Source organism: Globicephala melas, chromosome 13 (assembly GCF_963455315.2).
Source record: "Globicephala melas chromosome 13, mGloMel1.2, whole genome shotgun sequence".
NCBI lineage: Eukaryota > Metazoa > Chordata > Mammalia > Artiodactyla > Delphinidae > Globicephala > Globicephala melas.
In genome coordinates, this window is record NC_083326.1 from 23,892,205 (window position 1) to 23,916,908 (window position 24,704).

The following is a 24,704-nucleotide window of genomic DNA, read 5'->3' on the forward strand; positions in this document are numbered from 1 at the left end:
TTTCTATAGAATTTGTGGGTCCGTTAAGGAATACTGGTATCTGTATGATACTGTCTTCTTATTCATGAAGGTGTCATATGCCTCCAATGATTTATAAGGTTGTAATATATGTTCAATATAATTTTATAATTTTCCTCAACAGAAATTGTACAATTTTAATTCATAACTACTCAATATTAACTAATTAATTTCTAGCTATTGCAAAAGAAACAAAAATGTTTTCCTCTACTTGTTTAGTGTATGAAAATGTAAAGGAGAATTGATTTTTTAAACTTCCAGAAAATTTGCAAAACTCTTCTAATTCTAATTACTGATCTCTACGTTACATTGGGTTTCTGCATAACCATATCACGTGTAAATAATAGTTTTCAGCTTTCTATTTATTTAATCCTTTTTCCTACATTGATTCACTAAATATACACCCACCAATATGTTTAAGATACTGATATAAGATGTTGAAGCGTTTGCTTCTAACACTCACTATAATGCTTTCTATTTTAACTGTATATTTCTTCATTTATTACAAAAGTAATGAAGGCCCATTACACAAAATTCAACACCACCAAAATAAAAAAAACAAGAGGACTGTGGTAATGACTGGGTGCTCTTGAACTAGGTAAGGGTTATTGAATTACCTAATATTTTATTTATTTTTACATCATAAAATGTTTTTCCTTCTTATTGATCCGAATTAGATTTCTCATAACTTTTTATTAATGTATAATTTATAATATTATATTAGTTTGAGGTGTACAACATAGTGATTCAGTATTTTATAGATTATACTTCATTTAAAGTTATTACAAAATAATGGCTATATTTCCCTGTGCTGTACAATATATCCTTGTTGCTTATCTATTTTATACATAGTAGTTTGTATCTCTTAATTCCATACCCTTATCTTTCCCCTCCCCCTTTCCCTCTCCCCACTGGTTTCCACTAGTTTGTTTTCTGTATTTGTAAGTCTGTTTCTGTTTTGTTATAAACATTCGTTTAATACTTTTAGATTCCACATGTAAGTGATAACATACAGTCTTTGTCTTTCTCTTTTTGATTTATTTCAGTAAGCATAATACCCTCTAGGTACATCTACCCTGTTGTAAATGGCAGAATTTCATTCTATTCTTTTTTATGGCTGAGTGGTATTTTATTGTCTGTGTATCCTATCTTTATTCATCTGTTGATGGACACTTGGATTTCTTCTGTATCTTGGCTATTGTAAATAATGCAGCTATGAATATTGGAGTACATGTATCTTTTCAAATAAATGTTTTAGGATATATACGTAATAGTGGAATTTCTGGATTGTAGGGTAGTTCTATGTTTAGTTTTACGAGGACCCTCCATACTGTTCTCCATAGTGGCTGCATCAACTTACATTCCCAGTAACAGTGCAAGAGGGTTCCCTTTCCTCCACATCCTCACCAACACTTGTTATTTGTAGACTTTTTGATAATAGCCATTCTGACAGGTGTGAGGTGACATCTCATTGTGGTTTTGAACAGCTTTTCACATGTCTATTAGCCATCTCTGTCAATGTCTATTCAGGTCTTCTATGGCAGAAGACCTGAACACATATGTTCACTTTTACTTTTGATTACATAAATTTATTAGATTCTAGTAGTGTCCTTTTATTTTTGATTAAGAATATTTTAAATAAAAATTAAGTTTACCTTACTTTCTATTATTTCTCCATTTATGTATATAATCCGATTGCTTTCTCTTTTATTCTTAGTGTAGTAATCTATATATTGATTTCTTTTCAGCTATGAAGCCAACATGCCACTGAGATATGCCCAATGTGAGTAAAATGTATTATCTGATGTGTGCTGCCAGTTTTGATGCCTGTTTCGTCATCGATGTCCACGAGAGAGATTGGCCTGATTTTTCTTTCATATACTATTCTACTTATATGTTGATATCAAAATATGCTAGTGTAATGCAAGTAATTCTTTTTTTTCTATTTTTGGAGAGTATTTGTACATGACTAGAATAATTCTAAATTTATGGTAAAACATTTTACAATCACCTTTTTATTGGGTTTTCTTGAGAAGAAGTATTTACGGATCCAGTATTTTAAATGGGGAGAGAACCCAACTTTTTGTTAGCTTGTGTTAATGAATGCAGAGAAGTTGTCTTTCTTCTCCTCTCCATATTTCTTCTAAAAGTTTCAGTTTATTGTCATAAAGTATTATAGCTCCTTATTACTTTTAATTGTTGATAGCATCTGTTATGATGTCTCATTTTCATTCCTGCTCTTATTTATGCCTGCCTTTTTTTTTCTTTGTAAATCTCATGATAGATTTGTCATTCTAAGTGTTTTTGTGAAACAGGATTGACATTGTTTTTCTGTTATGAGTTTACGATCTTTCCTGGTTGCTTTTTAAACTTATTTCCATTCTATTCCACTCAACTACAAACTGTATGAAGGCAGGGGCATTGTTTGTCTTGTTATTGCTTATTAACCAAAACCTAGAACAGAGCCTGATAAACAGTAGGGAGTCCAGGCATCATTGTGGCTCAGTGCTTAGACAAATAAAGGCTTGTTTTTATTCAGTTAAATTCTATTGCAATCCTCAGGATCAGTTTCTTTAAAATCAAGTGAATAAGGCACTTTATTTGGCCAGAACTAGTACTTTATATTTTTGATGATCAAGACTAACATATTAGTAATTTAAATTATTTATCTGTATGAAACACAGTATAAGGTACGTAGTATGAATCAAATAACAGAAAAGATGAAGCATTAAACAAATATTAACAGATGGAAACATATAGAAAAACAACAGATAAGGGAGCAAGTAAGTAACTGAGGACCAACATCAGTCATGAAATCAGGGATTTAAAATCAATGCTGTAGAACAGTGTTGCATGTACAAGTCATTTGTTTAATTATTTACATTAATTAAAAATTAAATTAAAAATTGTTTTCTATGTGTAATATATAATACATTGAAATGATTTAAAACTGATTAACCAGTATATAATATCTGTATGAATCAATAGGTAGCCTCCCTAATTAAAAATTGGATGTTTGATTTTCCTGTGTATGTGTGTATGTCTGTGACAGAGAGAGAGAGAGAGAGAGAGAGAGAAGAAATAAACGGCTCCTTAACTGATAAAGCTTATTTTTAAAGAGACAAACTGAATTTTCCAATTACATGATTCATCTAAGAGTCACAATCTATGTGTAGTATTGTCAGTTGATTGTGGTATATTATGATAATCTACAAAAATTCTGCAAAAGCAGTACATCACAATTAATTGAGTTTAGATCAAAGTTTACTACCAACTGATCAACTTTTACAAGGCTGTGACTATTTTTTTCAATATTTTAATTAAACTAATTATATAGGATATATATTTTGATGACAAAATTAAAACAACAAAACTTATTCTGTTATATCAATTTCCAGGTTGGCCATTGTAAAGTTTTTACTCATTAATTGAATTTTAATGACTTCAGGAAGGATGTAATCTTTCCATTTTACCACAGTTGTCTCACCATTTCCTGTTAAATAATCTTCAACTTTGCAACTTCTAGCTGCCCAAAACCATATGTGTTTGATTTTTTCATCCCTAGTTTAAATATTAAAACATAAAACTAGCCTAGGTTACAAATCAATAAACAGTCTCTTTAATATATTGTCTTTTCCCTACTTAAAGCAACTATATCACCAATGTATCTTCAACTCTATGTTTGTAATTTAGAAAACAAGATTTTCTTATACCTTAATCACCACTAGACAGTGAATTAATAAACACCAAATAAATAAAAAGGTATATCTAGAAATATTGGTGAAATTGCTTTTTGAATTTTGGGGTGAAAATCTAAACACAGGGGCATAAATAAATAGACACAAATTTGACCTTTAATTTCTACAATTATTGATATTTAAGCAATTTGCCTAGCTCTGTAATATGTTTGTGAAATTAGAATTCTTACAATGTTCAGGAAATATATTATTCACAAACATCATAAAAACATTTTCAGAGAAGAGGTACATATTAAAGTTGTACAAATCAGGAATAGAGACTGGTCTCAGTGAACAGTGACTGTCTTAAAATTGAAGAAAAACAGCCAGTGAAGAAAAACTGTTGAGTATTGTCATAGCTGTGTATATTTAGCTATATGCTCTAAAGTAAATGAGATCATTTATATAATTTGCTACTGGAAAATTAGAATTTTCTTAAAGGAATTAACTATATATCACTTATTTTATGATACTAGAAAAATTAGGCCAATGGAAAGAGAATTTAGATAATCTAAAGCAATTAATTTCTAGGAATGATGTTATTTAACATTTTTATGAAGTAATAAGAATGCATTTGCAGCTGATATGAGATTCTGAATTTGGTTAGTTGTATCTTAAAAAGTAATACCTACAGTAAAAGAAATCCTAATAAAATTTTTGTGCCCAACTGTGAACAGTATGAAGTTCAATGTATCTGTTTCTTTGGCAGGAAAATTGTTAGCAAAAGTACAAAATATGATGCAGTTTCCAGGAAAATTAAATTTAGAAGGCATATGTAGAAGTAAAATTTCCATGAAAATAGTACTGTTTTGCTACTCTATTTTGCACTTGTCATGTTACACCTGTTTCTCTGTTAAGAAGATCCTCAATATATTAATGTAAAACACAGAATAAATTTTCTTCAAAGACACCACCATCCAAAAAGTTGCATAAGCTAGAAACCAGTAAGCCATCCTTTAATGACCCCTGTACTCATAACTAAGCAGAGCCCAGCTCTGTGCATCACTGCCTCTTGTACACACGATGGTCTTTCTGTCTCCACTTCAAACACTGATATGTAATCCGCCATCATCTTTCACCTGGATTAAGCAAAAGACTCTTATTTGATTTGCCCACATTCAATCACCCACTGTACTTCCAATCCATTCTCCAGGGTGTAACCTGAGTTACATTCAACATTTCAAGCACAATCGTATTCCTTCCCCACGTAAAAGCAAAAGCTCCCACATCTTGCCCGCTCTCATCTTTCCAATCTCACGCGTCTTATTCTAGGCACTTGAATGTGCATTGCTCCTCCCTGCCTTTGTGAAACTTCATTGCCCATCTCTGGCCAGAAAGAGTAAAATACGTAATTTCCAACTGTTAAATTTTGGACACTTTATTGTCCATAAATGCTTGCCTCAGAACAGCTACACTTGACTTATGGTCTCCTTGAGTGGGAAGACTCTCTTATTGGGTTGATTAATTTGCTTTACCCTTGGAATTAGTAACGACACAAGATAACCTTGCTTTTTGAAATAAAATATTGTCAAGTCTACTACTCCGTTGAAACTGATAACACTGTGAGTCTTCAACTACCTTTTACTCTCTTCTTGTAGCTGAGATGTGTCATTGACAATTAGAAACTGCAGTGGTTTTCATCAACCTGTTTTTTACACTATTTACAGCCCAACCCAGAAACTAGGAGAGCTTCTCAGTTTGTAAGAACAACAACTTTACAGTGAAAATAAAAACCATGAATATGGGACTATGCTACCTACCTAAATCAAACATTAAAAAACTGTGGACTTTTTACAAATACAGCTTTTGAGTATATCAGTCTCTTCAGCTCGTGAACTAATGGTGAAGATAATTTCAAAATTTAAATAGTATTTAAATATAGATTACACCAGTTAGGAAGATAATATAGTAGCAAAGGTAAATTAGATTTTAAAAAACACCTGTGCACTTTTAAGATAACTGCATTGAATACATAAAATTAATCCTACTTTTTTTTTATGTTTACCTAATTAGATAGTTGATCTATGACTCATTCAGTTAACATTGGTCCCAGGTTCAGAGTAATTCTGTGACCTTCTGATTTCCAGGCAAAAATAGGTATCTAAAGAAATGTTAACTACCCATTGAACTGGAAAAAAAAAAGATTCCATCTTACTGTACAGCATACGTGTGTATCACTGCCTCACTACTCCATTGTTACCTATCAGCTTATTCTAGCAAACTCCTTTAATCTGTAAGAAGAGATTGGGGATGGCTTTCCTTTCTGACAAATGAAGTACTAGAGCTACTCAGATGAACAAGGAGTGGTGTGGGTTGGTGGGTGGGGGGGAGGGGGGCAGTTAGGAGGCTTGGCTTTGACACCACCACAGAGACCAAGTTTTCTGGCATCTGTGAACTGAACACAGAGGTGGCACACTTCCTGGAGTGTGTGTCTAGGATGTAAATTGGATGCGGAGAAGTTGGTATTTATTCATCCTCTAATTTGGGGCATGAGTAGAGCCTCCTGCTGAGTGTTACCAAGAGCCTCCTTCATCTCTGTTGAGATACAGCAGACATAACAACAGCATAAGCTAATCTATTTCTGGTTGGTAGCAGATGCTTTTCTTTTCACAAGACCAAAAACGTTAGTATAATGGCAGCTTTAGTAGCATCAGCTACTTGCCATATAACTCCTTTGGGAATATAAACTCCTCAAATACAGCATGACAGGAAGTAGAAGAACCTGAGCAGAGACATGGTGCTTTTTATGGCCCTTACCGCCTTCTTTATTTTCTTTCAAACAGTGGTTTACCAGTTTCAATTTATAAATGTTGCATTTATTTTGTTAAATTTTTTCATATACATATATTTTTTGATGATATGGTAAGAGCAATTGTTTTCTTAATTTCTTTTTTTAGATATTACCTTACCAGTGTATAAAAATAAAATTAATTCTTGTGTATTTAACTTGCATCCTACAAATGTACTGAACTTGTTTACTAGCTATAATAGCGTTTTGGGGGATTTCTGTGCATCTTCTATAGACAGAATCATGTCTGGAGAAAAATAGTTTTATATCTTTTTCCAATCTGAATGGCATTTCTTTTTTCTTTTTTTTCTTATGGGCGTAATCTTGCCTGCTCACACTTCAATCACCACGGATATAAGGTCTTTCTAAGGTTACCCAATTAACACTGTCTCTCAGTCTTTGTATTAATAGCCCACCTATTTCCTTGTGCATTAAACTTATAGTTATTTATAAATTGTTAAAAAAAGAAATGACAAGAGTAGACATTTTCTTGGCCCCTACCTTAGTAAGAAGACATCAGCCTTTTAATATTTTTAAAAATTTTTATTTTATATTGGAGTATAGTTGATTTACAATGTTGTTAGTTTTGGGTGTACAGCAAAGTGATTCAGTTATATATATGTGTGTGTATGAATCTATTCTTTTTCAAATTATTTTCCCATTTATGTTATTACAGTACATTGATTAGACTTCCCTTGCTGTGCCACAGGTCCTTGTTGATTATCTACTTTATATATAGTAGTATGTATATTTTTCAACCTCATAATTTGTCTCCCCCTTTCCCCTTTGGTAACCATACATTTATTTTTGATATCTGTAAGCCTCTTTTGTAAATAAGTTCGTGTTTCGTTTTTTTAGATTCCACATATAAGTGATATCATACGATATTTGTCTTTCCCTGTCTGACTTCTCTTAGTATGAAACTCTAGGTCCATCCACATTGCTGAAGATGGCATTATTTCATTCATTTTTATGGCTGAGTAATATTCCACTGTATATATGTACCACACCTTCTTTATCCATTCCTCTGTTAATGGACATTTAGGTTGCTTCCATGTCTTGGCTATTGTAAATAGTGCTGAACATTTGGGTGCAGATAACTTTTTGAATTATGTTTTTATCTGGATATATGTCCAGGAGTGGAATTGCTGGATCATATGGTAGTTCTATTTTTAGTTTAAGGAACCTCCATATTGTTCTCCACAGTGGGTGTACCAATTTACACTCCCACCAACAGCATAGGATGGTTCCCTTCTCTCCACACCCTTTCCAGCATTTATTGTTTGTAGACTTTATAATGATGGCCATTCTGACTGGAGTGAGGTGATCTTATTGTAGTACTGATTTACATTTCTCTAATAATTAGTAATGTTGCACATCTTTTCATATGCTTTTTGGCCATCTGTATGTCTTTGGAGAAATATCTATTTAGGTCTTCTGCCTATTTTCTGATTGGGTTCTTTGGATTTTTTTTGTTATTCAGTTGTAGAAGCTATTTGTATATTTTGGAAATTCAGCCCTTGTTGGTCTCATCATTTGCAAATATTTTCTCCCCCAAGTCCATAGGTTTTCTTTTCATTTTATGGTTTCCTTTACTGTGCAAGAGCTTATAAGTTTCATTAGGTCCCATTTGTTTATTTCTGCTTTTATTTCTATTGCCTTGGAGACTGATTTATGCCAGAGAATATTTTACCTATGTTCTCTTCCAGGAGTTGTATGGTGTGATGTCTTATAACTAAGTCATTAAGCCACCTTAAGTCTATTTTTGTGTATGGTGTGAAAGTGTGTTCCAGCTTCATTGATTCACATGTGGCTGTCCAACTTTACCAACACCACTTGCTGAAGAGCCTCTCTCTTCTCCATTATATATTCTTGCCTCCTTTGTTGAAGATTATCATTTGTGTATGGGCTTACCATTGGGCTATTCTATTCCATTGATCCATACATCTGTTCTGTGGCAATACCACACTGTTTGGTTACTGCAGCTTTGTAGTATTTTCTAAACTCTGGGAGGGTTATGCCTCAGAATTGCTTTGGCAGTTCTGGGTCTTTTATGGTTCCATGTAAGTGTTAGGATTATTCGTTCTAGTTCTGTAAAAAATGTCATGGAAAATTTGATAGGGACTGCACTAAATCTGTAGATTGTTTTGGTTAGTATGGCCATTTTAACAATATTAATTCTTCCAGTCCAACAGCATGGATATTTTTCCATCTCTGAATCATCAACAATTTTCTTTATTAATGCTTTGTAGTTCTCAGCATATAAGTCTTTCAACTCCTTGGTGAGGTTTATTCCTAAGTATTTTTTTAAGCAATTTTAAAAGAGATTGTTTATTTACATTCCTTTTCTGGTATTTCATTGTTAGTTTGCCATACTTATGTTAAAATATGTAAAGTGAATTATACAATATAGAAAAAATATATGTCAATTAAAATATGTCAAGAGGCAAAACAATCCTTAACAAAGAAATTCAATTATATTGCTTAGGTACAAAACATGCCATATTTATTATCTTCCCTTACTTAAATATATCTTCATCTATTAAAATAGTCATCTTTTACTCAATTTCCATTTTTTCTTGATGATATCATTAAAATAATTCTATTTAATTTTATATCCTAGTTGTGTCAAACCAATAATAGGATACAGAAAATAAGAATAGGTATGTCTTGAGTATGCATAATTTTTTAATTCAATATTATCTGTGTTCAATCTTGTAATATCTTGTAATATATATGTTATATATATAACCTTGTAATATATATATTACACATATTACATATATATACAGAGAGAGAGAGGGGGGAGAATGCTTTCAAAAGTCCTCAGAAATAAGTGTTCTATCACCTGTTAACTATAACAGATATTTTAGGAGTGTTACTATAAAATAACGTCCTCCATGGTTTGCTTTCTGACAGGCAGCAAACACATAAATTACAGTAATTTGGTCATCATGACTTTTTCAAATAACTTCTGAAAGACGTCTAATGTCAAAAAATAATATATGTATGAATACCTTATAATAGAAAAACTGGAAAGGTAAATGAGATGAAAATGGGAATAAAATAATTTTTAAAGTATTATTACAAATGGGAAAGCTCACCAGTAAAGGCAAACATAAAGGTTGGAAATCATCTACACACAAATATGATATCAAAACCAGCAATCATGAGAAGAGGAGAATACAAATGTAGGATAATGGAAATGCATTTGAAATGAAGAGACCAGCAACTCAAAATAATCTTCTATACATATATAGACTGCCATATCAAAACCTCATGGTAGAACTTCCCTGGTGGCACAGTGGACACAGGTTTGAGCCCTGGTCCAGGAGGATCCCACATGCTGTGGAGCCACTAAGCCCGTGTGCCACAACTACTGAGTCTGCACTCTAGTGCCCGTGAGCCACAACTACTGAGCCCGTGTGCCTACAGCCTGTGCTCCGCAACAAGAGAAGCCACCACAATGAGAAGCCTGTGCACCGGAATAAAGAGTAGCACCCACTTTCCACAACTAGAGAAAGCCTGTACACAGCAATGAAGACCCAACGCAGCCCAAGATAAATAAATAAATAAATGTATTTTAAAAATAACTTCATGGCAACCACAAACGAAAAGTCTGCAGATACACACAAACAAAAGAAAAAGCAATCCAAACAAAAGAAAAAGCAATCCAAACACAACATTAAAGATAGTCATCAAATCACAGGAAAAGAGAACAAGAGGAAGGGAAGAAAAAAGACCTACAAAAACAAATCCAAAACAATTAAGATGGCAATAAGAACACACATATCCATAATGACCTTAAATGCAAATGGATTAAATGCTCCAACCAAAAGACAGACTGGCTGAATGGATAAAAAAAATACCCCTATATGTGCTGTCCACAAGAGACCCACTTTGCATCTAGGGACCATAGAGACTGATAGTGAGGGGATGGAAAAATATATTCCATGCAGATGGAAATCAAAAGAGCTGGAGTAGCAATAACCATATCAGACAAAATAGACTTTAAAATAAAGACTGTTACAAGAGACAAAAGGACACTATGTAATGATCAAGGGACCAATCCAAGAAGAAGGTATAACAATTGTAAATATACAGGCACCTAACATAGGAGCACCTCAATATATAAGGCAAATGCTAACAACCATAAAAGGAGAAATCGACAGTAATACAGTAATAGTGGGTGACTTTAACCTCATTTACATCAATGGACAGATCACCCAGACAGAAAATCAATAAGGAAACACAAGCATAAATGACACATTAGACCAGATGGACTTAATTGATATTTATAGAACATTCCATCTGAAAGCCCAGAATACAGATTCTACTGAAGTGCACATGGACATTCTCCAGGATTAATCACATGCTGGGCCACGAAGCAAACCTCAGCAAATTTAAGAAAATTGAAATCATGTCAAGATTCCTCTCTGACCACAGGGCTATGAGATTAGAAATCAGTTACAAGAAAGAAAACTAAAAAACACAAACACATGGACACTAAACAATGTTACTAAACAACCAATGATTTCTTCACTGAAGAAATCAAAGAGGAAATCAAAAATACCTACAGACAAATGAAAATGAAAGCACAACAATCCAAAACCTATGGGACACAGTAAAAGCATTTCTAAGAGGGAAGTTTATAGCAATACAAACTTACCTCAGGAAACAAGAAAAATCTCAAATAAACAACCTAACCTTACACCTAAAGCAACTAGAGAAAGAACAAACAAAACCCAAAGTTGGAAGGAAAGAAATCATAAAGAGATCAGAGCAGAAATAAATGAAATAGAGACAAAGAAAACACAAGAAAAGATCAGTGAAACTAAAAGCTGATGCTTTAGAAAGATAAACAAAATTGAAAACTGTTAGCCATACTGATAAAGAAAAAGAGAGAAGGCTCAAATCAATAAAATTCAAAATGAAAAAGGAGAAGTTATAATGGACACCAAAGAAATACAAAGGACCGTAAGACTACCACAAGCAACTATATGCCAATAAATTGGACAATCCAGAAGAAATGGACAAATTGTTAGGTACAATCTTCAAAGACTGAACCAGGAAGAAACAGAAAATATGAACAGACCAATCACAAGTACTGAAATCAAAACTGTAATTTAAAAACTTCTAATAAACAGAAGTCCAGGCTACGTGGCTTCACTGACAAATTCTATCAAACATTTGGACAAGAGTTAATACCTATCCTTCTGAAACTATTTCACAAAACTGCAGATGAAGGAATACTCCTAAGTTCATTCTATGAGGCCACTATCACCCCAAAACCAAAGATGCCACAAGAAGGGAAAATTAGAGGCCAATATCATTGATGAACATAGACACAAAAATCCTCAACAAAATACCAGCAAACTGAATCCAACAATACATTAAAAGGATCATACACCATGATCAAGTGGGATTCATCCCAGGGATGCAAGGATTTTTTCAATATCTGCAAATCAATCAGTGTGATACACATTAACAAATTGAAAAATATAAACCATATGATCATCTCAATAGATGCAGAAAAAGCTTCTGACAAAATTCAACACTCATTAATGATAAAAACTCTCCAGAAAGGGGGCATAGAGAGAACATACCTATATATGATAGGTATGATAAAGGCCATATATGACAAACCCACAGCTACTCAAAGATGAAAAACTGAAAGCATTTCCTCTAAGATCAGGAACAAGACAAGGATGTCCACTCTCACCACTATTATTCAACATAGTTTTGGAAGTCCTAGCCATGTCAATCAGAGAAGAAAAAGAAAATAAAAAGAATCCAAATTGGAAAAGTAAAACTGTCACTGTTTGCAGACAACATACTATACCTAGAAAATCCTGAAGATGCTACCAGAAAAATATTAGCGCTCACTAATGAATTCAGTAAGGTTGTAGGATACAAAAGTAATACACAGAAATCTCTTGCATTTCTACACACTAACAACAAAAGATCAGAAAGAGAAATTAAGGAAACAATGTCATGTACCGCCGCATCAAAAAGAATAAAATACCTAGGAATAAATCTACCTAAGGAGAAAAAAGACCTGTACTCCGAAAACTATGAGATGCTGATGAAAGAAATTGAGGATGACACAAACAGACGGAAAGATATACTATGTTCTTGGATTGGAAGAATCAATACCATCAAAATGATTATGCTACCCGAGGCAACCTACAGATTCAATGCAAGCCCTATTAAATTACCAATGGCATTTTTCACAGAACTAGAAAAAAAATTTCACAATTTGTATGGAAACACGAAAGACCCCGAATAGCCAAAGCAATCTTAAGAAAAACAGAGCTGGAGCAATCAGGTTCCCTGACTTCAGACTATACAAAGCTATAGTAATCAAAACAGTATGGTACTGGCACAAAGACAGACTTATAGATCAATGGAACAGGATAGAAATCCCAGAAATAAACCCATGCACCTATGGTCAATTATTCTACAAAGTAAACTAGAATATCCAATGAAGAAGAGCCAGTCCCCTCAATAAATGGTGCTGGGAAAACTGGACAGCCACATGTAGAAGAATGAAACTAGACATTCTCTAATGCCATACACAAAAATAAACTCAAAATGGATTAAAGACCTAAATGTAAGACTGGATACTATAAAACTCTTAGAGGAAAACATAGGTAGAACACTCTGACATAAATTGCAAAAATATCTTTTTGGATCCACCTCCTAGAGTAATGAAACTAAACGAAAATAAACAAATGTTAGCTAATTAAACTTAAAAACTTTTGCACAGCAAAGGAAACGATAAACAAAATGAAAAGATGACCCACAGAATGGGAGAAAATATTTGCAGATGATGCAACCAACAAGGGATTAATCTCCAAAAATACACAAACAGCTCATGCAGGTCAATAACAAACAACCCAGTCAAAAAATGGGCAGAAGATCTAAATAGACATTTCTCCAAAGAAGACATACAGATGGATAAAAAGCACATGAAAAGATGCTCAACATCACTAATCATTAGAAAAATGCAAATCAAAACTACAATGAGAGATCACCTCACACCAGCAGAATGGCCATAATCAAAAAGCCTACAAACAAATGCTGGAGAGGGTGAAGAGAAAAGGTAACCCTCCTACACTGTTGGTGGGAATGTAAACTGGTAGAACCACTATGGAGAACATTATGGAGGTTCCTTAAAAACTAAAAATAGAACTATCATATGATCCAGCAATCCCACTCCCAGGCATAGATCTTGAGAAAAACCATAATTTGGAAAGATACATGCATCCCAATGTTCACTGCAGCACTATTTACAATAGCCAAGACATGGAAGTAACCTAAATGTCCATCAACAGACGAATGGATAAAGATGTTGTACAATATATACAATGGAATATTACTTAGCCACAAAAATAAGTAAATAATGTCATTAGCAACAACATGGATGGACCTAGAAATCATACTAAATGAAGTCAGAGAAAGACAAATATGATATCACTTATATGTGGAATCTAAAAATAATGATACAAATAAACTTATTTACAAAACCAAAATGGATTCAGACTTTGAAAAGAAACTTATGGTTACCAATGGGGAAATGGGGGGATAAATTAGGAGTTTGGGATTAACATATACACACTATTAGACATAAATATCTATTTTATGTATAAAACAGACAATCAACAAGGACTTAACTGTGTAATACAGGCAATTCTACTCAGTAATCTATAATAACCTATATGGGAAAAGAATCTGAAAAAGAATGGATATATGTATATATATTACTGAATCACTTTGCTGTACACATGAAACACAACATTGCAAATCAACTAATGTAAAATAAAAATTAAATTTAAAACAAAGTAAATTAAAATAAAATTTAGCGGATTAAAAAAAAGTATTGTTAAGTCAGTCCTCATTCAGTGTTTTTACATTTCTCCTTCCAGAGACTGCATTCTGACATGGTGTTTGCCTGGGGGTGAGAAGCCACGCCGCTCAGGGCGTGTGCAGTGCAGGGAGGGGTGGAGGTGGGGACACCCCGGGAAGGGTGGTCCAGGCCGAGGTGACCATGGAGAGACAGATGGGCAACACCAAGCCAGGGACTTGGAATCAAAACAAGTCCTGGAGTTAGTGACAGGCAAAAGTCAGCCCTCAGAACTGAGGGGTGTTTTTGGTTTTGTTTTTGTCTTTTTACAGCCCTACATCTCTAATTTTTTTAAAGAAAATTTGATGGTAAATTGATTATGTAGGGGAACAATATTTTCCACCCCAAACTCTTTTGGCCTGTGGATTATTTCATGCTGAAAATAATGAAGGACCAAAATAATCTTAGGAAACATCTTTGACCTTCCCCCAGCTGCCTAAGAACTTAAAGGGCCAATTCCTGGAGTAGAACCATCGCCAGAGCTATTAGCCAAGAGTACGGCTGGGTGTGGTGGTGAAGCTTAGCAGGGCCTAGGGATCCGAGTCCACTCTGTCCCACGGTCTCTGCCTGGCCCACGGAACACTTATCAACACATCTGCTTTCCCACCTCCATGTGAATTGCCTTCCTCTCCTTTGAAGCCCCAAACCTCTAACCCCAATATCCTCTTTTGTCTTTAGATATTTAAGGTCAGAATTTCGGCCATATTGGTGAGTTACTCAGTTTTCCTGGGTCTCTCCCAGGTATACATGTTTTTTAAACTTTAATTTTGTTATTCTTTCTGATGTCAATTCAGTTCTTAGACCAGCCAGAACCTAAAAGGATAGAGAAAAATTTCTTCTGACACTTCAGGTTTATAAAGTGAATAAAGGTGTAAGTGAATCTTTCTTCTTCCCTTAAGTTTTAAGATGTTATAAATGCCCCTGAAATTGTAATAAGGTTCCAGAAGCTTCTACATAGAACTGAGTTTGAAGTAAAGCTGTCTGTCTATCCACTCCTACAATTACGAGCTTAGAAACATACAGGTCCTGGGAAATCAAGGTAACGCTACAACTGTCATAGATTAGGACAAGACTCACACTGGAAAGCAAGGAAAAATCCGCAATTCACAGGGCCTTCAATGACTGAGAGATGCACAGGAAGGACACTGCAGGGACCAACTGTGCAGACAGGAAGTGCGCTCCAAGCTTCCTGCCAGGGTAAGAACAATCCTATACTCACTCCTTGACAATCTGGCCATAGAGGGGAAGCAGAAAAGTCCACACTCAACTAGAGTAGAGAGGAGCCAGAAAGGAAACACACTCAAGGCTTTCCCTACTCCTGTTATCACAGAATCTGTAATTCCCTCCCTCCTCTCACACAGCTAACTACAATACATGGGCCTGAGGGGCTCAACCAGATTCCTCAGGTTAGCCCCACTCCAATGGGAATTCAGATTCCAGTTCCTTTCTTCTCAGACAAGTAAAAACTTTCCTAAGTTCCTGGAGGATGAAAGGCAATTCATTCATTGTGCTCTCACTACAGGATTTTTTTTTTTTTTTTGGATCTTTACACGAAGTGAATTGAAAAATAATTTTGACAAGAACAGCTCACAGAGAACTAAAACAATCCCAGTTGTCCAGGAGGGCACTAAAAAAAGCAAGTCATAGGACGGTCTCTGTGCTGGGCGAAAAGTGTTCACTCTTTTCCAGATAAGCTTTTTCAATTTCTTATGAACTTTCAAGATGGAAGATGGACATCGCTTGCCCTTTGCAAAAATGTATTTTGTTTTTAATGTGTCTTGTGAAATTAATCTGGCGAACGAGTGCTTATCATGGGCAGTAAGTGTTAGCAGGTCTCCACGGTTAGAGGCCCGAGGAAGGCCGAGCGCCCCTCTGCTCCCCGATTCCCAACACGGCCCCGGGGTGCATCACTCATCCACCCTCTTGTTTCCACATTTCAGGAAGAGGAGTGCAAAGTCGGCTGCTTTGTGTTCCAAAGATTTACACGTCTGGTTTCCCATCTCATTGCCGACCGTTTATAGGCGCTTACAGGAAACCCCTTTCCATGAAGTGCACCTGCCCCACACTCTGGGGCTCACGAAGGATTCTGTGAACCTCGCAAGCTTTGATATAGTTTCTCACACTCGGTATACAACCAATTCATTACTTCAACAAACATTTATTGGCTCTCTGCTCTCCAGGGCTCTACAATGGTAACTGTTCCTCAGAATTGTTCAGAGTTTGGGGGAGAAAATATGAGTTAATAGACAACACAATACAATGTGATCAGTGTTTTAAAACCAGTGTCCTAAGGGTAGGGACTCTGGGAGCTCAGACTTTTTGAGGGTTCCCAGAAAGCTTGCTGGAGGAAGTGACATCTACGCTGAGGTTTACAAGTAAACAGGAATTAGCCACCAGATGCAAATGATGGGCGAGACTTTCCAGGTCAGCTGAAACTTGCTGTAGTTGAGTCTGGCTCAGACATAGAATTCAACACACAGAAGTTGAGATGAGGGTAAAGAAGAGGTTCCACATGATGGGGAGCCATTTGGCCAACAGCAAGATTTAATTAATAGCAAGGACAGCGCACCCCCTGTGCAAATAAAAACATGCAAAGGGCGCTAAATCCAGCAGGGTCGTGGTAGCATAGAATTTAAGGAAAGTATGTTTCAAGAACGTGAGACAATGATGAACAGCGGGTATGAGAGACTGAATATATTACAGGACATCAGCCAGATCATAAACAAGAGAGAACGCTGACCCACGACCTGCAGCAACCAGCCCTGGAAGCCAAACCCCAGCTTCTGCAGCGATAGGCTCCATACGGCCAAGACTCCGTCAGCACCTGACAGCTCTCCTAGGTTCACCTTCACTTCCAACTTGGACCAACCAGAGAAACCAGATCTGCTGCCCTAGCCAATCACATAGGAGGCCCTGGTCCTGGTTAGCCCACCGCCAGCTTCCCAGTGCCCACCGCCTCCCATCAAGACACACCTGAAGCCTCACCTTTTGTTTTTTCTCCGTTAAGCTTCCCCACGCCCCTGCCTGCCCTCGGGTCTCCGTCAAACACAAGGAGGGGGGACCCTCTTGCTACAGCAAGTTCTGAATCAATAGCTGCTGCTGCTCATCTGGGGGGTGTTTCTCTCCCCTGGTATAACCCTTTTGTTTTTTAAGGAGCTTGACCAGGAGGGGGAAGAGAAAGAGCACAGACTCTGCCACGACGGCGGCAGCCGCGCCGTGAGTCCTGTCCAATGGCATCCGATTTCTGACAGTTGGACGGAGATCAAAGGACCTAAGAAAATAGAGAAGTAGGATGTCTGAAGCAAGGAAGGAAGAGTTAAATTAAGTAGCTGCTGGTTGATCACCACTACTGTGATGTAACTGTTGGAGTGACTCCGGGCACCTAGAAGGAGGACTCCTAGACCCCAGCCTGGTTTTAGACTCGACTCTTTCCTTAGACAGCAGAGCACAGTGATTAAGAGCTCGAATTTTATAGTTAGCCTGCATTCAGAATCCCAGCTCCACCACTTCCTACCTATGTGCCTCTAAATAAAGTCATTTGCCTGTGCCTCAGTTTCCCCACCTGTAAAATGGACATAATAACAGCACTAAACTTTTGGGGTGATTTTGACGATTAACTGCTACTTGTAAAAGCATGTAGAACAATGTCGGAGATGCATTCATTACTATATAATAAAATTATTTCCATGTCTTTGGAGGATTGTTAAACATCTCTCTCCAGCCCAGATAAAATGTTTAAGTCTGAGTCAGTACATCCAACTACCTAGTTTTCATCCTGTCTTGAACGGCTCATAGGCAACTGTCCCAGAAGAAAAATCACAATTGCACATCTCTCTGCAGTGTGTTTGATAGAAAGTGTAGAGTAAGAGAATAAAACCAGAATCACAATGTTTCTATGAGAGCAGCTTTTCTCCAGCTCCACGGGAGTTTGCCCTCAGCTCCTCAAGCAGGGCTGGTAGATAGAAGTTGGAGGAAACTTCTAAGGGGTAGGAGGAAGGTGATGTGGAGTCTCCAGGGGTTTCTCAATTAGAAAGGTCACGCTTGCCAATGAAAACGTGTCCAGCTGTTATGGTCACTGATATAACAATGATGCAGCTACAAGTGGCCTCCTTGGGTCTTACAATTACTGAAGTCACACACCTGTGCTGGGATGTCGTGTCCTCAGGTGACTGACAGACCCTAACCAGGCTTTTCTACGTCAGGTAAGCCTCGGTAGCCTATTCCTTCTAGTCTACACCACAGAGACAGACAACACGACAGGCTGCCCTTCATCCTGTGCCCGCCACCCGGGAAACGGCACCTGCGAAGCCCAGGGCTGCCTGTGCAGAGACCTGCCTGTCCCCCCTTCACACCCAGTTAACTCTCTCCAGGTGCTGTCAACTCGACTTTCTCAGCATTTCTCCAGTCTCCCCACTTCACTGCATCTTCAAAGCCACCACAGCAATCCCAGCCACCACCATCTCCCCAATATCCTGCACTAGCCCCCCCCGTACCCTGGGCTCCTGCATTCACACTCCTCCAATTTTCTCCACTAGCAGTCAGAATATTTTAACTTCCAAATATATGCTGTCTCCTTCTCTGCTTAAAACCTTCAAGAGCTTCCTGCTTCTCAGAGAAGGTGCCCGCACCCTCAGCTCGTCCCTGTCACCCCCCCACACCTTGCATGAACTGGTCCCGACCCTCACCAGTCTCTCAGGGACTGTCCTCCCTGAGGTCAGATGGCTGGTCTTTGATTTTCTGCCTCAAGGGCTTCTCGGAAGTGGGTCTTCATTCCTGAACTGACCGCCACACCTGTGCCCCATTAACTCTGTCCAACATCTCAGTGTCCATGAAACACTGCTGTCACCAAGGCAAGCAATCTTGCTCGCTTGCCCCTCATGTTTTTGCTTTAACAGGGCTTATTAGCGATGCAGTGAAACAATTTATTGTGCAATTTGTTTGATGCCTGTCTCGCCTACTAGACTATGAGCCCCAATGAGAGCAATATCCAGCCTGGACCAGGTGTTTGTGAAAGGCTTGTCGTATAAATGTGAGAAGGCTATGGAGAAGGAAGTAGCTTTGGACACAGAGACAATGGCAGGTCATGGAGCAATATTTAGGGTCTGCTTTAGGTTTAGGGCATAATTTAGAAGGACATCTATATGGCTTAACAGTGAAGACCAGAGGTGAAGAAGGTTGTTTTGTTTTGTTTTGTTTTAGTATATTGGAATAACAGAACAAGGTAGTTAAAAAGCTCTCAAAAATTATTTAAGTTGATAGGATTTAAGAAGGAAGAATAGCCAACAGAGAATTTGTTTCTGGTTTCAAACATATTTGAGTTGGTAGTAAATGCAGACTCATAAACTGAATGTAGAAATTCTGAACTTGATTTCAAGTTAGACCAGAGCAGTGTTGTAGGAAAGGGAATCATTTCTCTGGAGACTATGTTTTAGGCTTCTTTTGATTCATGGCCAAGACAAGTACAGTAAAATCAATAATAAAAATTACTAGCAGAGAAAGGGATCATGGTTATTAGATTACAAGCTTACCTACACAAAAGACCAAGTTGATTAATACAGCTCATTATTAAAGTTGTAGGCACAGACACTGTTCCATTTTTTTTAAGAAATGGGCATAGATAGTATAATTCACTTTCAGGTTGTCATTTCCGAAAAGACACATAAAATAGTTTACTTATAAAACCACTCTGGGGCTTCCCTGGTGGCGCAGTGGTTGAGAGCCCGCCTGCCGATGCAGGGGACACGGGTTCGTGCCCCGGTCCGGGAGGATCCCACATGCCGCGGAGCAGCTGGGCCTGTGAGCCATGGCCGCTGAGCCTGCGCGTCCAGAGCCTGTGCTCCGCAGTGGGAGAGACCACAACCGTGAGAGGCCCGCATACCGCCAAAAAAAACACAACACTCTGGTTGATATTAGGTTAAAAATATATCAATTGCCTTTACAGCGATTAAATGTTAGATTTTTTTTTAAAACTCTGATGCTCAGAGTTTTAAACAACTTCGTTATCAAATGCTGAATTTGTTATCAGATTATCCTGGGCACTGATGATTAAGAAACTGCTTTTACTAGGACAGCTGGTAGATATTTTGCATTCATTTAAGAAGCCACAGGACAAGTAAACAATTCTGCCAGGTGTTTTGTGGCAGAGCAAGTGGGTTTTGTTTTCGCTGAGCCCAGCAACTCTTCCAGGGCGTCCTGAGAGATGACATCCTGTGCAGGGCAACATGTGAAATCAGGTGTTGAGCACAGAGGAAGGACAATTTACTGTAAGTGGTTATAACCGTCTCAGCAAAAAAAAAAACAAAAAGGTTCATGGAGGAAAAAAAAAGTTAACCACTCTCTCCTTGCAGAAGAGGGTGTTAATAACTTCACAAGATAAATGCTTGCCTTTCTTTAGACTTCATTCCATTTTTGTGCAGGCTTAATGAGATTTATAAGTGAAATTTTAAAACAATTTTCTGCATCTTTGATGTTTGAACCCTTAAACCCCCCTCAAAGAATCACAGATCCAAGGGTATGGCTGGGGGAAGGGGTAGGGAGGGTAGGAACGAACAAAGGTCGTTGCATACAACTATTTTTTAATTGTCAAGTAGTAGTGTAAATATTCCAAAAAATAACTAGATTTCCTCTTCCCAGCCCCTTTCAATGTTACAGCACTGCTTCTCTACCGTTTCTTACTTCAATTTTAGGAAAACCTCAGAAAACTGGCATCTATCCAGACTCTGTGAGCACCTCAGCGGTCAGGCTATCAAGCTGTTTACATGGCAGTAGTAACTGTCCAAATACCTCAAAAAAAGCTATGAGTCATCATGTCATGCTGCAATTCTATTTTCTGTGAGGGCATATAGGCAGACATTAAGCAATCTGGCAAGAAAAAGCACTAAAAAGATAATAATGCATTTATGTTACTCAGTCTGGCTCAAAATTACAGCTGGTGGTTAGTAATACAATAGCTTATTTGTGTAACTCCTTCTGGAACTCTCCAAATGCAGCACGGTACCCGCAGTGGAGTCAACACATCCACGAATTAGTTACCTAAATATTTTGGAAGATTGGAAACTCAGTCAAATGAGTTTTTAAATTATTGCATTAGTGACCATTTATCTGTGTACCAATGCAATATTTCTCCAAATAACCACTCTCCAAAGTCTAAGTGAGAAGAAATTTTAAATTGATTCAGGAAAAAATGAGGACATTGTTACATGTTTAAACTTTTACTTTATCCTAACATCTTTTTTTCCCTTTAGGAATTTACAGAAAGTTATCAGGAAAGAAGGAACAGTCTAATCCTCTATCCATGTAGCACAGAGAAAAGGTAACAATTCAGAGCCCTGATTTGTCATCGGAGACTTACTGAGGAGTGTTATGGGTTGAAACGTGTCCCCCAGAAGATGTGCTGGAGTCCTAGCCCCCGTACTTGTGAATGGGACCTTATCTGGAAACACGGTCTTGGAAGATACAAACAAGATAAGGTCATTAGGGTACGTCCTAACCCTACAACACTGGTGCCCTTAGAAATGGCAGAGACCCAGGGAGGCGGACATGGACAGAGGAAAGACAATGTGAAACCTCACAGAGCAGAAACACGTGATAACAATGCAGAGGTTGGAGCGATACATCTGCAAACTCAGAACCACCAAGGGTTGATGGCAACACCAGAGCCTCAGAGAACGGCACTGAATAGATTCTCCCCTGCAGCCTTCAGAGACAGCATGACCCTGCCGACAACTTGACCTTTGAACCTCTAGCCTCCAGGAATGTGAGAATAAATTGCTATTGCTTTAAGCCACCTGGTTGGTGGTGCTTTGTTATGGCAACATCTAGAAACAAACACAGGCTCTGTCCTCAGAAGCAGCACCTAAAGGAAGTTATTGGAAAACTGGGCAGAGGGAGAAGAAACTGATACAGTTACGATGGGACCTCAGCTGATCCCAGAGGAACCCCAGCTGATCCCAGAGGAACCCTGCAGCTGCCGTGGCCCTCAAAGTTGTCCCCAGCTGAGGCCACGGCTGGGCCTTTGGACTCCTGCACAGACCAGTCACTGAATGCGGGCCACCCCAGGATGCCACCTTCCAGCCAAGGATGACGCCCAGAGGGAGACTCGGCTGTGAGCCCTCAACCCACACTGCCCGCAGCTGGGGGCAATGAGGGCCTCCACCCGGAAAGGAGGATCTGCACTGGCCACAATGTTTACTACTCCCTTGTACACACAGGTGAATATGTAGGACAGATTCCAACATTAGTAACATTGTTTGCTCAAAAAATGTGTCTGTAAGCTGGATAGACATTGCCAAGCTGCTCCCACTGAAGTTATTCCTACCCCCGTCACCAGCGTACGTGAACACCTATGGTCCCCCATCCATCATTCTTTAAGCTGTAGCCAGATACACGACAGTATTTTAATTGATACTGCCAAGTTATTAATACAGTTAATACGGTTGACTGCTTCTGCAATATAATTATTGGCCACCTCTTTTCTTCTGTGAAGTTTTTAGGCGTCTTTTTGCACATTTCTTATTGAGATTTTTTTAATGATGCTAAATATGTTTTCAAGTCTTTGCAGGCATATAAACGGCAAATAATGAAATAATTTTTATCTTTGTTACATAGTATCTTTACAATGCTAAAATATTCAATATTTCTATTTTCAAAATTCTTAAAATTTTGCATTTTTGTATTTATTGTCTGTCATTGTCTTCCATAAGATAATAAAGGTACTTGGGTATAATTTCAGAGTAATACTACATTTATCTTTTAATCATCTGGAATTTATTATGAAATGTCAAATGGGGATTCAGTGTTTTCTAAATTGATAGCATTGTATGGAACATTGTTTCCAGTGTGATTAGTTATTAGTTTTCATATTTAGATATTTGTTTCTAAACCATCTAATTCTTTCATGAAATTGTTTGCATCAATATCAAATTATACTATAAAGTTATAGTAATATCAAAGAGATGTTTAATCCTGTAAATATTCCCTTGGCTTCATTTCTCCGTATCTACTTGCAGAGAAATTTTAATTCAACTTGTTCAATTGTATTTTCAAAAAACTCATTTGGAAATCCTTTGACTGGCTTCATGATATTCGACACCCTCACAGTACTGATTCTTTCCATTCAGGGAACTTCCTTGAGGAAATTGTATAAACTTCTTCATAAAGGTCATGTTGATGCTTTTGATGGTTCCTTTAGATTATTGATTTTTTAAAAAGTTTATTCCTAGGTATTAGAGCCTTTGTTCTACGGTAATTCACGGGGTTTTGTTTTCCTTTATTATATTAGTTGATGGCTATTATTTGTATATTGCTAGTTTTCTTTGTTGTTTGCAACCACTTTTCCAGATTATTGGTGATTTTCTAATGGAGCTCAGGTTTTCCAGAGAAAAAAATCACGTCATCTGCTAATTATGACAGTACAGTATTTTTTTCAATAATCATCCTTTCACTATTTTTGACTTTAGAAATACTCTAAAATTTTTTTTAAAATGCCATGTTCATTGTGACATCTTGACACTTAAGTTTTTTCAAGGTATGAAAGTTCTTTTTCCCAGCTTACAAAGTAACTGTTATGTTTGGCTCTTAGATTTTTTTTTTTTTAAGTTTCCCAGTAGTTTCATCGAGGAGTCTGGTTTCAGACCCAAACCCTCTGAGGGATCCTTCAGGCCCGGCCCTAGGCAATGACACAGGCTTCACCTGGCTGTCCTCCACACCAGACTTGGTGCACAGACAACGCACTGCAGTCTCTGGAGCGAGTTTCAGTCAAGGACTCAGCCCGCCACCCTCCAGGCCAGCCACGTTCTTAGGAAGACCTGCACTCTGTGCCTGGGCACCTCCATTCAGGGGTGGCCCTTGGCCAAGACCTCTCTCAGGTGCCTCTGCTGAGACCCCCTTATGGGGAGGGCAGAGGGAGGAGGTGGGGGGACTTGAAGATGCCTTTCTCCACCGTGACTCAGTAACTCCGGAATTCTCCTCCTGTCCCTTCCCCTCTCCTTTCCTCTGTCCTCTGTTCAGGGATCTTCGGGCAGTTGGGTTTGATGAGAACAGGTGTTTTAGTAGCATATTTGGAATAGTTGCTTTTGTTGTTTAGTTTTAAAAATCTGAGTAACTTTGTGTTTTAATAAGGTATTTTTTATTTATTTATTTTTCTGTGGTACGCGGGCCTCTCACTGTTGTGGCCTCTCCCGTTGCGGAGCACAGGCTCCGGATGCGCAGGCTCAGCGGCCATGGCTCACGGGCCCAGCCGCTCCGCGGCATGTGG

General features: G+C 37.6%; 1 long non-coding RNA gene across 1 annotated transcript in view; it reads left to right on the top strand.

Annotated features, from left to right (window-relative positions):
* Positions 1–23,013, top strand: part of LOC132598356 (uncharacterized) — a 36,207-nt gene extending 13,194 nt beyond the window's left edge. The window contains exons 2-3 of the long non-coding RNA XR_009566444.1: positions 1,767–1,801; positions 21,694–23,013. This is a non-coding gene — a long non-coding RNA (uncharacterized lncRNA). The remainder of the gene's footprint in view (positions 1–1,766; positions 1,802–21,693) is intronic.
* The last annotated feature ends 1,691 nt before the right edge of the window (positions 23,014–24,704 follow it).